This window comes from Microcebus murinus, chromosome 5 (assembly GCF_040939455.1).
Source record: "Microcebus murinus isolate Inina chromosome 5, M.murinus_Inina_mat1.0, whole genome shotgun sequence".
NCBI classification, from domain to species: domain Eukaryota; kingdom Metazoa; phylum Chordata; class Mammalia; order Primates; family Cheirogaleidae; genus Microcebus; species Microcebus murinus.
In genome coordinates, this window is record NC_134108.1 from 38,087,838 (window position 1) to 38,104,351 (window position 16,514).

At 36.4% G+C, this 16,514-nt stretch overlaps 1 protein-coding gene and 1 pseudogene across 13 annotated transcripts in view; both read right to left on the minus strand.

The window, feature by feature from the left end:
* The window catches only part of PKIB (cAMP-dependent protein kinase inhibitor beta), an 87,114-nt gene that overhangs the window by 65,864 nt on the left and 4,736 nt on the right, over positions 1-16,514 (minus strand). For 4 of the 13 annotated variants that reach the window (XM_020287190.2, XM_020287188.2, XM_020287191.2 and 1 more), the window contains exon 1: positions 9,031-9,118. The exons of 5 other annotated variants lie outside the window; for them this stretch is intronic. The gene's annotated coding sequence lies outside the window, so the exon portion shown is untranslated. Of the gene's footprint in view, positions 1-8,845; positions 8,901-9,030; positions 9,143-16,514 lie in introns of those variants that run through there. 4 more of the 13 variants (XM_076003020.1, XM_076003017.1, XM_076003016.1 and 1 more) reach the window with 2 other exon arrangements.
* Positions 1-16,514, minus strand: part of LOC105878212 (prohibitin 1 pseudogene) — a 29,650-nt pseudogene that overhangs the window by 8,400 nt on the left and 4,736 nt on the right.

Sequence of the window (16,514 nt, forward strand, 5' to 3'; positions counted from 1 at the left end):
TAGAAATTCCCTGTTCAAGCAATGCATAAATGACCTGGAAACTCCTATGTCTGCCCCCAAACACACCCTTATCTACTATAGCCATGGAGTTAAGACGTTAGACACAGACTTTCAACCTGTGAGTTGCTGAATTACAACACAAAATGAATTCCCAATCTCATAGAATTTATTCCGTTAAAGTGGGGGTGTTGACTGGGAAGGAATGGGATCTTGAAAATTGGAATGGAGACATATTGGAAACCCCACTGAAGCTTGAGACATCAAATTCCAAAATTCTGATGAGTCTTCTTTGTCAGTAGAAAAGCCTTTCCACTCCTGAGGGTAACCCTGATGTGCCCAAGGAACTTGTAATGGCCTCCCCTGAGGTAGGTGCCTTGTACAACACTGCTGATTCTCCTCAGGGCCTACCCCTGGTACATGTTTGCTTCTACACTTATAACTAGACTTAAGTTCCTGCAATCCCGAAAGGTTAAGGTACAAAGTGTGTCCATGAGGAAGTGTGCTACACACCAAAAGAAATGCATGATTTCATAAATCTGGGGAATATGGCAATGGATATTAAGCATGTTGGGATAATTGTGGAAGGAACATAAAGTTGTTGAATCAGGATGAACTTAATGATATTAGCCCACTATACAGAAATTCTACATTCAATATTTTAGCTCAAGGGGTTAGAAAAGTCTCTGACATTTTGGTTGGTTAGTGGAAACATGGACTAAAAGGTGGCCTACATTAAATGAAATCAAATACCAGAACTAAGTGCCTTGGTATATTGGAGAAGAAGGTCTCCAAAGGTTTGGGGAGATTGAAATGTCAGGACAGATCTATCATATAAGACCTGCTCACCTACCCCTCCTGGGAGGGTTCAGAGGACACACCTTTCATCATGACACCAGCATACTTGAAGAGCTCTGTGGTCACTCTTCTCTATAGGCCAAAAATTACAGAGGGAATTGCTGCCACTAAACTGAGATTGCTAAATGCGATAGAGATAACTGGATCACAGAGTGGCAGGACCAGTGTGACATCACTGGATCACCAAAGACAGACAGAAAAGTCAAAGCAGTAATCAGAATAGTCTGACTTGGAGAGACCTATGGCATTGACAAGGTTGATCATGGTGTTCCTAGAAAAGAAATAGATAGGCAATCTGCTAAATTCTTACTTAATCTGTATAAACATAAGAGTTCTAGGACTAGTGAACTAGGAACTTAATTTGTATAAGTATAAGAGTTCTAAAACTAGTAAGCTATCATGGCAGGAATAGCCAAGTGGAAATGACCACAAATGTCTCTACTTAGAAAAAATAGTAAACTGAAAGAAAAACTGCATTTCTAAAGGGATTGCAGAGATTAGCGCCACAATCAAGAACTAGAAGGATGCAGGGGTAATGATTCCCACTACATCCCCATTTAATGCATCTATTTGGCCCATGTAAGGCCTTCTACCTCAGTGAAATTCCTAGGGGCTTAGTGGTATGGGACATGTTGACATATCCCTTCTAAGGCAAACAATAAGTTGTTGCATTTGGTTCCTTCTACAACCAAAATGGAGCACAATGCCTAGTGGGCCTCTTTGGATTTTGAAGCAACGTGTTCTTTATTTGAGTGTGCTACTCTGGCCCATTTACTGACTAACTCAAAAGGCTTCTAGTTTTGAGTGTGTTCCTGAATTAGAGAAGACTTTGAAATAAGTGCAGGCTGCCATGCAAGCCACTCTGTCTTTTGGGATATATGATTCATCAGATCTGATTCATCATCTCTACCAGTGGTAGACAGACATGCTGGTTGGAGCCCCTGGCAGGCCCCTGTAGGTGAATCACAAAGAAAACTCTGAGGATTTTGGAACAAAGCTCTGCCATTTTCTGCAAACAACTACTCTCCTTTGAGAAACAGTTTTTGGATGGCTTCTGAGCCTTAGTAGAAACTGAATGCCTAAACGTGGGCCACTAAGTTACCATGAGACCTGAGCTACCCATCATGAACTGGGTGTTATCTGACCTTCTAAGCCCCTTAAAGTTGGGCATGCACAGCAGCACTTCCATATCAAACAGAAGTGGTATATTCAAGATTGGGCTCAAGCAGGCCCTGAAGGTCATAGTAATTTACATAAGGAAGAGGCCCAAATGCCTATGGTCCCCACTCCTGCAGTACTACTTTCTCTCTACCAGCCTGCACCTAGGGCCCCATGTGGAGTTCCCTACACCAACTGGCTGAGAAAAAGATTTGAGCCTGGCTTACAGATGGTTTTATAAGATATGTAGGCACCACCTGAAAGTAGACAGCTAGCTATTGCACTATAGCTCCTTTCTAGTACATCTCTAAAGGATAGTGGTAAAGAGAAATCCTCCCTGCAGCCATAACTTTGAGCAGCAAAACTGAGTATTCATGTTACCTGGAAGAAAAAATAGCCAGAGGTACAAAATTATACTAACTCATTGGCTGTGGTCAACCATTTGACTAGATGGTTGTCAACTTGGAAGGAACATGAAAAATTGGTGACAAGGATGTCTGGGGAAGAAGTATATGCATAGACCTTTCTGAATGAACAAAGAACATAAAGATATCATGTCCTATGTAAATGTTCATCAAAAGATGACCTTGTCAGAGAAGAATTTTAATAATCAGGTGGACAGGATGACCCATTCTGTGGATACTGTGCCAATTTTCCCTAGCCACTGCCGTCTTTGGCCAATAAGCTTATGAACAGTGGCCATGGAGACAGGAATGGAGGTTACATATGGGCTCAGCAATATGGACTTCCCCTCAACAAGGCCAACCTGGTTTCAGTCACTGCTGAGTGCCCAATCTGCCAGCAGCAGAGACCAGCAATGAGCCTCCAATATGGCACCATTCCCCTGGGTGATCAACCAAGCTACCTATACCTGTTGATTATATTGGACTGCTTCTATATTGGAAGTGGTAGTGCTTTGTAATTACTGGAATTAGACACTTTGGGCATAAACTTGCTCTCCCCATATGTAATGTTTCTGCCATAACTATCCTCCATGAATTTAAAGAATACTTTATCCCCCATCATGGTATTCCACATAGCATTGCTTCTGATCAAGGAACTTACTTCAAAGCAAATGAAGTACAGAAATTCTCATTCACTGGACTTACCATTTTCTTCATCACCCTGAAGCAGATGGATGGCATGATGGAACAGTGGAATGGCCTGTGAAGACCAAGTTTTAGTACCAACTAGGTGATAGTACCTTGCTGGGTTCTGACAATATCTGCCAGGAGGCTGTATATGTTCTAAATCCAAATCAGTATATGCTCAGTATGTGGAGTTCTGTCTCCTACAACCAGAATTCATGGATCCAGCCATCAAGGGGTAGAAATTGGAGTGATAACACTATTACCATTAGCCATCCACTGGAAAAATTTTGCTTCCTATCTCCGAGACCTTATGCTTTGCTGGTCAACAAGTCTTAGCTTCAAAGGAAGAATGCTTCCACTAAGAGACACAAGAATAATTCCACTGAACTGGGAGTTAAGACTGCTACCAGTCACTTTGGGTTCCCCAGCCTTCTGAATCAACAGGCAAAGAAGGAAGTTACTATATTGGCTGGGATGATTAACCCTGATCACCAAGTGGGAAATTAGGCTGTACTACACAATGGAGGTAAGGAAGAGTATGTTTGAAATACAGGCGATCCCTTAGAGCATCTCATATTACTACCACATTCTGTGAAGAAAGTCAACTGACAACCACAATAATTCAATGGACCAACCAGACTCTCTACATTTCATTCAAACTGCAAAGCTCAGGAATGCTTAGATTTTGTTTTATTTGAGAGTTTCTTTTTTCTTTGGTTACAAATATAAGAGTACACATATGTCTAAGATCAAAAAAGGATGGCTGTTAAAAACTAAAACTCAGGCAAAAGAATGAAGGTATGGGTCACCCCACCAGGCAACAAACCATGACCTGCTGAAGTGTCTGTCTGAAAGCAAAGAGCGTATGGAATGGGTAGCAGAGCAGGGAAGTAATATACAGCATCCCAATTGTAGAAACAAAGACAAGTTATAAGTATTCCATATTTTATTATAAATATATATGCTTGTGATGTGTATATAACATTTTTGCTTTCTTTCATATTTTAAGCCATTATCATCTAACATAAGCTATATTAATTTTTAAAAAAACTTTTTTTGAGATAGAGTCTCCTATGTGGATGAGGCTGGACTTGAACTGGGCTCAAACAATCCATTTGCCTCAAACTCCTGAGTAGCTGGGATTACAGGTGCATGCCACCATACTCCAAGATAATATTAATAATAGCTAACTTTACATGGCAGTATTTAAGTTACAGGATGCCAAGAATAGCGAACAGCACCTGATGTCATTGTATCATCTTCTGGGGCAAGGGTAAGCATGTTTTGGGTTGTAAACCATGCTTCAGGATAGCTGTATCATGTCAGTCAGAAGAAGGGTTGTGTTATTGTTTTTATTTTGAGATTAAGTATGGTTTAAGGAAATATGTCTGGCCACAAAGCTGACAAAGGGTAGACTGTGATGTAGTGGTCAGATTCATGCATCAATTTAACTGGGTTGTAGTCCCCAGTTCATCAGTCAAACACTGATCTAGGTGTTGCTGTGAAGGACTTCTGTAGATGTATAATAATTAATATCTGCAACCAATTAACTTGAAGTGAATAATACTATCTTTCAATAACTGGGTGCTCCAGATCCAATCATTGGAAAGACCTTAAAGCAGAACCGAGCTTTTCCTGAGGAAGAAGAAATTCCACCTGTGGACTGAAGCTTGAACTCTCCCCCTGGAGTTTGCAGCCTGCCCTTCTGCCAGCCTGTGGATTCCTTAAGCCAATTCCTTGCAATAATTTTCTTAATATATACCTCCTACTGGTTCTGTTTCTCTTCTGCTTCTCTGGTAGAACCCTGACAATAATGTACAGATTCTGAGGACACATAAGACTGTAACATATTAAAATGATTTCCAATTAAAAAAATTTCCATTAATAAAAGGAAAGCTTTGTCATCCACTGTGATTCCCAAGGACATACCAGAAATAACAGTATTTCTATGAAGAAGGTAGAAATTAAGATATGAAACTAAAACCCAATATAATAAATAACTTGCCTCCAACTCACACAGGTCATAATTTGAAGCTAGATTTTATGACAGCAAAATTTACTTTACCTTAACTACTAAAAGTAACTGCTATTTGATGAATAACTGCATAGTTTCTGTAGATAAGATTCACTGTAATAAAGTTGATTACATAGAAACATGGATTTTTTCCTATTGAAAATAGTACTTGGAAAAACAATAATGAAATCTTGAAACTTCATAGTAACCTAGTGAAAAAAAAGTGGACACTAATCTAAGGTTTCATTCAAAACGTAAGGCTAGGAATGCTTAGATTTTATTTTATTTGAGGGTTTCTTTTTTCTTTGATTACAAATATATCAGTACACATATATCTAAGATCAAAGAGGATGGCTGTTAAAAGCTAAAACTCAGGCAAAAGAGTCAGTGTCCAATTTTGTCCTAGTCCTTGGAGGTGGAGGTTCTCAACTAATATAGAGCATTCCCAAGTATTAATAACATAACTAGGCCTGATAATCCCCCAAAGAATGACTGCCAAAAAAAGGGCCAGTTAACAATGATGTCACTGTAAGGAAATTAATTTCAGCAACTTCCATACCATTTTCTCTTCTATTATAAGCATGCTTCAGCCAGAAACAAACACTTCCTTCTTAATCCTTTCATTTCATTCTTCCTCTGACAGATGACCTCTTCCTGAGGATAAATCCAAGAAGAGTAGGGAATAATAACACCTCCATATTGTTTGCTTCACTTAACCTAAGCTCATGTGAGCAGTTGCAATTCCCAATGCAGGGAATTCAGTCTGATCTGAAGGTTACTGTAAGCTTTACAAAAAAAAATTACAAGGGTCATTACATCAAAGTTGCCTTCACATCTTCCCCATTAGTAATAAAGTAATTAATACAGTTGAGTTTTACAATTTTCAAAGATAGTCACATGAGTCTATACTAAGGAATATTAAAGTCAACATCTATAAAGACCTGCCTATCCCTAAAAAGGGATAGAGGTAATCCTTTCCCCCCTACAATGCTCATCACATCCTTAAGATGTGGGTCTCCCCACTCAGATCCCTGTTAAACACTACAATTATTTTAACACCAAAGAAACACACTGTAACCAAAATGTCTACAAAAAAAATTTTTTTTTGTTAATAGGAGGTGAACAGGTGGAAGGGTGGAGAAGGGGAAGGGTACGCATTTTCATGGTGGGTGCAGGGTGCACCACTTGAAGATTGAACACGCTTGAAGCTCTGGCAGAGTGGGGTGGGGATCGGGGCTGGGGCAAGATATGTAACCCTAATAATATTTGCACCCACATAATTTGGGAAAAAATAAAAAAATTTTTTAAAAAGATAAAAAAAAAAAAAAGACCTGCCTGGCTCTCAGCTCCAGCTCCAGCATCCCTCCAATCCACATAACCTCCAAACCTAAGGATGTCACATATTTCCTTTAATCTGTGGCCCCACATAACAGAGTCTCTGCTTTAATGCCCTAAGTAGTACAATATTCCCTCCAAAATGGGCTTCTGTGCTAGTTTATCTAGTTTATTCAGGACTGCATTCCAGGCCCCAACCTTAGCCCCAGCCCTGGGGCTCCACAATCTGTGATCAGACCTCTCTGTTTATCTGCCTGGATATCACCTGCTTCCAGACTCTGTGTCATCAAGGCCCACCCACCTGCTGGGACACCATCTGCTGCACCTTGCTGGTCCTCCTGGACTCCGACCCTCTACCTGTCAGTACTGCCTCCTGTTGCCATCATCATTCTCTCTTAGATAATGAGTCCACTGGCTTGGCTGGACTTTCTCCCATCAGTGGAGACAAGTTCTAATTCAATGTCCTCTTTCACCCTAGAGAGGATGCCCCATCTTTAAAAAAACAAACTAATCCATCCTTCAACTACTAAGCTTTTATTTTTACAATGTTACACTGCTCTTTGTCCTACAAAATATCCAATTTAACAGGTTTCAAGCATAGTTAAAACATACTGTAGATTGTTTGATAAAGAGTTATGGGTGTGTGATAAACCTAAAAATGATAGAAGCTTTGTGCCAACCTGTACTAGAGGAACCTGATAAGCAGTGGAATATTTTTTACTGACAACATGACAATACAGAGGTGAAAAGCAATCATCAAATTCTCTTTTCCAAACAGCCTGCCATCCAATAGCACATTTATAAAGACAGAAATTGAAAATGAAATAAACGACATAAGTCTTTGGAAGGTAAACAAAATGCCTATAAAATGAAGAAACAAGTTAGAAATCCAGTTATAGGAGTTGGTGGAGTCTATGAGATGTATGAACATTTTGCTTAGCTTTTAAAATAGTTCTTTAATTATGCAAATGTGACTTGATTCAAAACAAATGACAAAAAAAGAATGATCAGTGTTTGCCATATAACCATTAATACTCTGCATAGAAACAGGTTTTCACCAGCATAAGTTTAATAAGTTAAAGATGTATTGAAAACAAAGGCAAGAAACAGACTTAAAATGATGCAATTTCAAACCGAAAATAATCTTCATAAACATCAAATCCAATGAAGTCAAATCACATTAAAATTGTATTAATCAGTTATATTTAGGCAGTATTCTAAGTACTTTACATATATCAACTGATTTAGTCTTAATAACCCTTTGAGAAAGCTATCGTTATTAATTCCACTTTACAAATAAAAACACGGAGACACAGAGATTAAGTGATTTGCCCAAAGCCACACAGCTAATAAATAGTACAAGTGAGACTCAAACTTGGTAAAATAATCTGATCCCCTGCACTGTGCTGTACCTCTGAATGACTTCTGAGACTCCTGCAGACAGACAATGGCAAATCATGGTATAGAAAAGAGATTTGACTTTTGTCTAGTGTTATTGCCACCAAATCTTTTATGTAGTTCAAATGATCATCTGGTCAGAAAGACTATGAAATCCTATGTGGTGGTCTAATAAATTGCCACAAGCAAAACAGCAAAAGAAACAGAAAATATTGTTGAAATTACAACTTTATATAATGGATTAAACTCTGATTTGCATTTAAATACCAATGGCAGACCCTACAAACTAACATATAAAATATTATAAGTCAAGTGGCTCATTTTGGGTGACCCCTGAGCAGTCAGCTCATGGAGTTAAGCCATATTTCACATTATATGCAAATAACAATATAACCACAAACCAAACTAAACCAAACAAGAACATTCACAGATAGGCAATGTAGATTGGACTTTGAGAGAAACATTAGCCTTTTAGCCACATTATCGCAGCCATACCCACACATACAGAACTGTTATATATTGAACACTTTGATAATAATCAGAAGCTAACATATTCATGTTGGCTTTCGGCAATTTGAAGATCCATCATCTGAGACAAATAACAATAACCAGCTAATGTGCAGCTTTTGGACCACATTTTCATCTTTTTAAAAGTTATTACCTTGAACTTTTAGGGTTGTGTTTACAAACAACCACACATTTACACATTCGTACTAATAGAATTTGATTTTGTTATGACTATGGTTAATATTTCTACACTATTTATAAGGTAAGATAATAGGTTTACATTAAATTATTCAAAACCATTATGTATTCTTAAGCATCTGTAAATTAATATTTTACAAGCTGAACTTATTTGAAAATGATTCAAATTACCATAATTTTATTAAGAACATAATTAGGTGAAACTTGATACTTAACATATGATCGATCTTTACTTTTAATGTAACATTTAACTCAAATTGAGTATTTTGGCAATTAAATTTTTACTCACAGGAGGAGGTAGTCAAAAATACAGGTCTTATTTATCTTCTAAATGTATAAAACATCTTGGAGAAACAAAAACAAACTTGAAGTGAGTAAAACTTAAAAACTATTTGAAAGTTATTTAATCCTCATAGCTGTACTAGATTTGAAGTTTAAAATAAAAATCAAATGAAGAATTACTTGTCCACGTACCATAATGAAACAATAGCAATGCCTCCTTACTATGAAGAACACCTGAGACTGGGCCTGGTTAAAGAAACTTATAGGCCTGGGTTGGAACTGCAAATCCTGTTTTTCAGGCTGTGGTTTAACAGTGAGTCAGTTCTCTGTCTTCAGTACAAACTTGGCATACCCAAACCTTGAAGAGATAGACATGTCAGATTCATTAACTAGCCAGAAGTCAAGACAACTATAGGGCAAAACTAAGCTGACAGTAACTAGAAAAAAGATGACTTCTGATCACCAGTGGCACCTGATTTGCCAGACCACATTCCCTTACCTATTGGGACAAATGGGACAGAGTGTTTTACCCAGTGAAAAGAGACAGTAATTAGACTTACCTGGAAGGGAAAAGAGCAATCATGAGGAAAAAGCAAGGGATTAAAGCTATACTGTAACCAGACATTTTGAAGCTGGGTATTAGGCATTTTCTAATGAAGGGGCTCTAAAAATTCATTGTCTTAGTTATTTACATCTTTTTTAAACATAAGAAGTAGCATGATGGACAGAACAATAAACTAGAAAGCTTTCTATCTCTTACTCCATGCAATTGTTAATTTTGAGATTTGGGCTGGGTATTTCAAAAACTGCCATTAACCAGCTATGTAACCCAGTGTTTAAAGAACAACTTTGGATAAAATAAATTTAACAGTTTATTTTACAAAGAATGATTCATGAATCAGGCAGCACTGAAAACTGAAAGAGGTTCAGATAGCTCTGTTCTAACAGCCTGAGCAGTGGCTTTTTATAGACTGAATACAAAAGACACAGTAAAGAAATTACTTGATTGGCTACAGCTAGACACTTTCCTTATGTGGGTCTGGTTTGATAGGGTGTCCCTAATTGTATACTCAGTCAGCTAGTTGGCTGTCTGTGACTGGCTGAAGTTCAATTCAAAATTAATCAGTTACAAGAAAAGCCTCTAAGTTCAGTTCAGTTTGTTTGTATAAGGAGTTCCGGGTACAGAAATAACCCCAGGTAAATGGCCTCCTGTTTATTTTGCTTTATCACCAGAAAGTCACTTCACCTCTCACAGCTTTATTTTCTTCATATGCAGACTGATCCTCCATTTTGGTTTGCCTGAAAAAGTCCTAGTTTATTCACATTTTCCTGACTTCGCATCTAGTTTAGTTTTTGTTATTTTCAAAAGATCCAATATTGACAATATATAAAGACATAAGATGTTTTCTCCTACCTGTTCCACCAATTACATCCTGTTATCCATGGGCCCAATTTAGGAGTAAAGAAGGCTACTAGATGTGAGTAGCAAGTGAAGTGTTTTATTTACCAAGTGAAATACAAATTTCCCAAGGGAGAACAGAGTTAGAACTATATATCCCTACATAGATCTCAAAAACATAATAGAAGTGTGATGTTATTTTTGTAAATTCGAAAAACACAAACAAGACTAAATATTGGAATGGTTCCATAAACACATGTGTGAAAATACAAAATGGATCAGAACAACATATACTAATTCATAGATGCTTCTGAGAGGAGTAGACTTACCTAACTGTAAATTTTTTTTAAAGAAAACTTTTGAAAAGTTTCTGTTCATGTCCTTTGCCCACTTTTTAATGGGGTTGTTTGACTTTTCTCTTTTTATTTACATAAGTTCTATATAGTTTCTAGTTATCAGCCCTTTATCAGATGTGTAGCATGCAAATATTTTCTCAAAAGAAGACAGACTAATGACCAAGAAACATATGAAAAATTGCTCAGCATCTCTAATATTAGGGAAATGCAAATCAAAACCACAATGAGATATCACTTAACTCCAGTAAGACTGGCTTTTATCAAAAAGTCCCAAAATAACAAATGTTGCTGCAGATGAGGAGAGATAGGAACACTCATATACTGCTGGTGGGACTGAAATTTAGTAGAGCCTCTAAAAGTAATATGGAGATACCTCAAATAACTAAAAGTAGAATTACCATTTGATCCAGCAAAATCCCATTATTACACAAAGGAAAAAAAGACATTCTATAATAAAGACATCACTCAAATGTTTACAGCAGCACAATTCACAATTGCAAAGATGTGGAAACAACCCAAGTGCCCATCAATACCTGAGTAGATTAATAAAATGTGGCATCTGTATACCATGTAGTACTACTCAGCCATAAAAAATAGTGGCGAATTAATACCTCTTGTGTTATCCTGAATGGACCTGGAGCTCATTCTTCTAAGTGAAATATCACAAGAATGGAAACACAAGCACCACATGTACTAACCACTAAATTGGTACTAATTGATCAACATTTATGTACACATGTGGAAGTAACATTCTTCAGATGTTGGCCAGGTAGGAGGGGGCTGGAGTACATGGGTAAATTCATACCTAATGGGTGGGGTGCATACTGTCTGGGGGATGGGCACACTTGTAGCTCTGACTCAGGCAGTGCAAAGGCAATATATGTAACCAAGGTGTTTTTACCCCCATAATATTTTGAAATTAAAAAATAAAATTAAAAAAGGAGGACTTTAAGTAAATATTACAAAATTAAATGAGTCAATTCTGGGAGGTAGGAGTTGATTTTATTCTTTGTTCTCTGCATTGTTTACATCTCAATATATAAATCATACAAACATAAAACAGGATATGGACTGTGGAAAGGAAGAGAAGGTGGAGCCAAATCAAAGATAGGCCTGGAAAAACGAGCACAAGAGTATTGAAGTAGCTCATTTATTGCAACTAGTAAGCATAGTTGAAGTGAAGCACAGTCCATTGACTTAATGCTGTTACATAGGCAATCACGAATTGCTTTATTTGCCTCATATTGGCATAATCTGGCTGCAGGTCAACCACCTGAGTTCTTTTGGACTTCTTAATAGCTAATTCAAATTAATTAATGGTTGACATCAACATAACTGCAAAATAGGAATTGATTATGACACAGATAGAGCCAAACCCTAGCAACTTTCAAACTCATCCACATGCATGAGCAGGCTCTCTTTGTCAAGTCACAACACGTCTCTTTTGATATAACAAACTGAGGTTGACAATATAGGTCCCTTAGTATAATACAAAGAGGTAGAGAATGAATTTAAAAAATCTTTCTGGCAACTAAGAACAAATTCTAACAAAATGGAACAATTGGCCTGGCAGGTTTTCTAATGTTGCATAAGTTTACTATTTCTCACTGTAGATTTTTACAAATCCCAAATAGTAAGAGAGGGATGATCTACATTAGTGATATCATTTTAACCTTCTGGATTGTGTAAAGCAGTCCAAGTGTTTCCCAAGATGAGACTATAGTTCCCTATAGTAATAGTACCATTTATCAAGTGCCCACTATATCCCAACATTTTGAATTAGTTCCTTTACTCATTATTTTATTCAATTCTTACCACAATCTTGTGAAATATTTACTATTACTATCCCCATTTCTCTGATGTAGGAACTAAGGCCCAGAGATGAGAGATTTGGCCAAGGTCTAAGAGTTAAGTGACAAAGCTGGTGGGCTTGACTCAAAAGCAGCTTTGTGGATCCCACATTGACTTGTCTTCAGGGGAGCCCTTCACACATCAATGATCTCAATAACAGAGGTCGAAACTTCTGTCTCTAGAGATGAATTAATTACCCACCTCCAACCCCTCACCACCCCACATGTGGTTCCCTGTGTCCCATCCGTTCCTAGAGGTACCAAGCTTCTAGAACCACCTCAGCTATCAGAGGTAGCTCAGTGTAATTGCAGACAGCCTTTCCTCTGATTAAGCAAAAATGTTGATTCCCCTGATTCCATTCCACTCAATCTGGCTTCATCTTCTCAATTACGCGGATTTATTTTTTGACATGATATTTTTTACATAATTGAAGAAAATTAGCACATCATCCCAAAGACCTTCCCAAAGTAAACCATCAGCCAGTCCCAATGTCAGGCTAAGCCTCTCTTTTGTTTTTATTGCCCATAAGAAGAAGAAAACGTTTTATGCAGTTCTTTGGGCTGTTTACAGCCTTTTTCTCAGGTTGTCAAAAATCTATGTACTAAGTATATATATCTATGAACAAATAAAGATACATCTTTAAAAGCCAATGTTTGTTTGGCAAAGCTGTTAGAGCTAGTGTCTATACAGTATTCTTTTTTTACATTCAGACATTTCCAGGCATGTCTCCTGAGCCAGAAGGATGAATCTGCCAGGGATATAACTTCATGAATATCTAAAAGTCCTTATAGGAAGGACACTGACGATGGCTGTTGGCCAAACTCCAGGACCAAGACCTGCCTGCGAGAAAGTCATTTATTAATAATCCCAGTCTTTGTGTCAGAGAGGGAATAGACTTCAGGGTTGATGGCTAAAGAGAGCTTTAGAGGACAATGATCAGGGTCAGAAAGGAGGGGAAGGGTGAATGCAGAAGTTTGGGCAATTTGAGCTTAAAAAGGGCAACACAGGTGAGGGGAGGGGTGGTCCATGTCACACTAGAGACTGCTAGCAGAAAGGCACAAAGCAAAGTGAGTGCCCTGGGGAAGAAGAGCAGTGGCCAGGAATCTGTGCACTGACCGGGGACATGCAAAAGGGCTGATGTGAACAGAAAGACTAGGAAGTCCATGGACCCACTGGTCATTCTACAGAGTCCAGCAATTATACTAATAGGGCCCAGGATAGAAAACTGCTATTTTGTTAGTGTTAGTGTGAATTGATTGTAATAAGACAGGCTGGTATAAACTAGGATATTTTACCTAAATTAAAACTTTAAAAAAGATTTTCTAGTTCATTATCATTATAAATTTTCCTTTCACACTGTTCGTGAAAGGGCTGAGGCTTTGAAAGAGCAAAGCTACTCTGGAGGGAGATAAATAAAACAATCTTTCTTACAATCACTCTCTATAATAAAACAGGAAACATTTTTTTTCTCCAAATTTTATCATTGTATCTCTCCTCTGCAATTATCTATTGCATTATTGAAGACAGAAAACTGGAATTATTTCATTTTTATAAGAGATAACATGGTATAAAAATTCAGACATTACTCAAGGACATTGCAAATAACTTCTGAAATAAAATGTCCTGGTACATGAAAGAATTATAAAACTATCTAATTAAAACCCCTTACTCTCTTTGATACTATAACCCAAATTAGTTGACCTTTTTGGGTGGAACAATCCTACATCCTATGGTATCATTTATTATTTTCTAGAACTCCATTTTTATTTTTAGCTAAGACATATATTAATCCCACAAAATTTTCTATGATGTTTTGTGCCTGCAGGGGGTATAATACCAAACTAGTACTATCGCAAGATGGTCTCTGCTTACTTAGCCTTTAAACAACAGTTACATAGTGTAATGTTAGTCAGAACTTACTGATTTATTAATTCTGTTCCCCCTGAAAATATCAAGAAAAATTATTTCTACACACAGTATTAGGTTCATGCTGTTTGAGTCTCTTTTCTGTTTATATGTACAGAAGTTTTAATATATCTACAATCAAGTCTATCAATTTTTAATTATGGTTTCTACTTTTGATATCAGGTTAGACAAGAATATAAAATTATTCACAAATCTATTTTCCTCCAGTTATGTCTTGTTATTTTTTCTTCTTTTATCAATCTGATATTTAAATATTTTATGAATAAAAGATCTGACTTTACATTTTTTCCTAACAGCCATTTTCTTCTGTTCTGCTCATTAAACAGTCAGTACTTTCTCCATCAACATGAAATGCTATCTTTATTATTCATTACTTTTATATCCTTTGATTTGTCTTAGAGATTTTTCAAAATGATTTAGCTTCTTCAAATTTCTGTTTTAATAAAAGTGACATACTATCTTAATAACTGTAACCTTGTATTAGATCTTAATAGTTGGAAATAGCAAAGTTCCTTTGTTATTCTTTTTTTTCCAAAAATTTGCTTTTCCCATGCTGTCCATTCTTTCAGATAAATTTTCATTTTGCTAAGTTGTCCCCAAAAATCTGTTTGGAGTTTTAATTGAAATTCTATTAACTTTATAAATTAATTTGGAGAAGCTGATATCTGACCAACATTTATTATTCTCATCCAAGAATGCAATATACACCTACATCACTACAAAGCTTATTTTGTGTTCCTCAATAAAATATTTTCTTCATTTAAGTCTTGCATATATCTTACATGATTTATTTATAGCTATATGATATTTAATTGATATTATAAATAAAATTTATCAGCATATTTTCTATTTGTTGCTGTTATGAAAAGATCGATTGATTTATACACATTTATGTTTTGTATAGCCAGTTAACTGAAGTCTGTTATTCTAATGGTTCTTCAGTTGATTCCCTTGGCATTTTTAGTTAATATATATATATTTTTAAGAAACACAGATGTCACCTTTTTTCTAATAATTATTACCTTTGAAAGGCAGCACACCATAGAATTTACTTAAGATTAAAGATTTAAAACCATCTGAATTCTAATTACCACTAACTAATCTAATCTGCCACTTACTAGGTGTGTGATCAGAGCCAAGTCACTTAGCTTCTCTTGGCCTCAGCTTCCTATTTGTAAAATGAGAATGACCATAATATTTATAAAACATTTAAAATAGTTTCTAGCATATATAATAAAAACTCAGAAAATATGTCTTTTTAAAAATTTATTGTATTAGTTAGAATGAAATTTGTCATGTAGTAAGCCTCTAGGGTTCTTTTGTTTCTTTTTTAAAATTCACTCTATGATTTATTTATTTATCTATTTATTTATTTATAATTTCTGAATATTATGAGGGTATAAGTGCTGGGTTACATGAATTGCTTTTGTACAGTTTGTGTCAAAGTTATAAGTGTGTCCATCATACAAATAGTGTGCACTGAGCCTGTTAGATATGAATTTGTACATTCCCCTCCCCTAACACCTGCTTTATTTCTGTTGTTTTACTACCATATGTACACATGAGTGTTGATCAATTAGTTCCAATTTAATAGTGAGTACATGTGGTGCTTGTTTTTCCATTCTTGTGATACTTTGCTTAGAAGAATGGTCTCCAGTTCCATCCAGGTTCTTACAAAAGGTATTAGTTCACCATTTTTTATGATTGAGTAGTATTCCATGGTACATACACTTGCGCTCAAATGTTTATTGCAGAACCGTTGACAATTGCAAGGATATATATCTCACATTTTATTATTCCAATCATGTATTGATGGGCATTTGAATTGATTCCACATCCTTGCAATTGTCAATGGTGCTGCGATAAACATTTCAGTGCAAGTGTCTTTTTGATAAAATGATTTTTTTTTCCTTTGGGTAAATATACAATAATGGGATTGCTGAATCAAATGGTAGGTCTACTTCAGTTCTTTGAGATAGCTCTATACTACTTTCTGCATACTGCAAACTAATACAACATAGAAGTTGTATTAGTTTGCAGTCCCACCAACAGTGTGTAAGTGTTCCTTTCTCTCAGCATCTATGCCAGCATCTGTTTTGGAACTTTTTGATAAGATCAATTCTCATTAGAGTTAGGTAATATCT